The following is a 1,643-nucleotide window of genomic DNA, read 5'->3' on the forward strand; positions in this document are numbered from 1 at the left end:
CTGGACTTCCCCAGCTTCTGGAGGCACCCACATCCATGGCTCCAGGTGCCTCCCTCCATCTTCAGAGCCAGCAGTGGCACTGAAGTCCTTGTCACGTGCATGGCGCTGACACCGAGCCCCTCCCACTTACAAGGACCCTCGTGATTAACAAGGCCCACCCCGCTGAGGCAAGGCCCTCCTGCTACCTAGGTCAGCCGGCGAGCAAACTCCAGGCTGTCTTCAGCCCGACGCCCCTCGCTATGGTGAGGTGACACAGGCACGGGTCTGGAGACGGCGACACGGACCTCTTTGGGGGCTCGTTCTGGCATCCACACCCACCAGGATGCTTGGCACATTGTAGGCATACAATGCAGGTTTCTTAATTAAAACAAAACAAATAAATACAGCTTTAAATTCGTTCACAGGCTATTGAATCGACCTGTTCTCGCCGTATTGTCTTATGAACATGTGTTATTTTCTGTGTTTAAGACGTCACTTTTCCTCTACCTTAAATCTCTATGACAGTTGCCAAAGTTTCCAAAGACATAGCTTCTTGTGCGTCCTCAGTGCAGACCGGCAGAACCTCGAGCCACGTGCAGTCTCGGCGTGACGACTCAGTGACCAGAAGGCAGGCCACCACGTCAGAGCCGAGCAGCAGCGCCGTGGCGGGGTCCGAGGGCCCATGTCGGCTCCCGCATGCCGCAGCCTGGCGCTGAGCCCACCCCCCCCCAGCCTGGCAGACAAGGCCGGGCCCAGTCAGTTAAAACTGAGCCGTGTTGGTCGGCAATGCGGCTGGCGCCATGCCTGCGAGATCTGCCTTCTCCTTAGAGCCCATCTGGAGGTTGCTCTCTGGGTCCTGACATTCGTCCCACAGTCACAGCAGGGTAGGACGTGCACCCTGGGGCCCCGAGAGCTTGGCCGAGATGTAAACCTGGAAGCTGCACAATTGTAAGTAGGCTGACGGCAGGCATTCTGCAGTGCAAATCGGAAGGAAGAAAAGCTGCTTCGGGCTCCGTGCGCAGAGTCCTCGTCCAGCAGGCCGTGGAAAGCTGGAGACGCTGTGCACACAGAGACCAGGCCCAGCTCCCTGTTGGGGGGAGGCAGAAGCAGCAGGCTGGAGTCGTGAACCTCTGACATTGTCCGCGACAGAGTGCAGGGTGAGCACCCGTCCGCTGCTCGGGGGCAGTCCGTAGCTTCTCGAGGGCAGAACGTCCACTCACGAGATACCAGGGGAGGACGCTCAGATGGGGCACCCACGCGGCTCGCTCCAGCTTCTGAGCCATCGGGAGAGTTCCGTTTCTCGGGCCTTGGCTCAGCCTGTCCGAAGCACGCGCTGGCTAGAGTCAGCAGCAGCGTCAGACGTTCCATACCCAGATCTGGTGTCGGGAGGCAGATGACAAGAGAAAGGGAAGCGGCTGGGGGACACGGCACAGTCACCGAGCGCCACCCTCCCAGCTCCCGCTCGACGCCTCAGCCCAGGTGTGGAGGCTGAGCTCGCTCTGCTCGGCCGAGGTTCTGTTGGCAGGACGCGCCTCATCCACCTGCCGTTGGCCGAGACCTGGCCAAGGGGTTGCTGCCCACTCCTGCCACCTGCTTAGTCCAGGGGCGTGGGGGCTCACGGGGCTGGCCGACATCACCCGCAGTGCTATTGTGAGAAGGAGGCT

General features: G+C 60.5%; 1 protein-coding gene across 1 annotated transcript in view; it reads right to left on the reverse strand.

Annotated features, from left to right (window-relative positions):
* LOC105306030 overlaps nucleotides 1-1,643 on the reverse strand; it is a 12,374-nt gene that overhangs the window by 5,386 nt on the left and 5,345 nt on the right. The gene's annotated exons all lie outside the window — the stretch shown is intronic.

Source organism: Pteropus vampyrus, unplaced genomic scaffold, assembly GCF_000151845.1.
Source record: "Pteropus vampyrus isolate Shadow unplaced genomic scaffold, Pvam_2.0 Scaffold415, whole genome shotgun sequence".
Classification (NCBI taxonomy): Eukaryota; Metazoa; Chordata; class Mammalia; order Chiroptera; family Pteropodidae; genus Pteropus; species Pteropus vampyrus.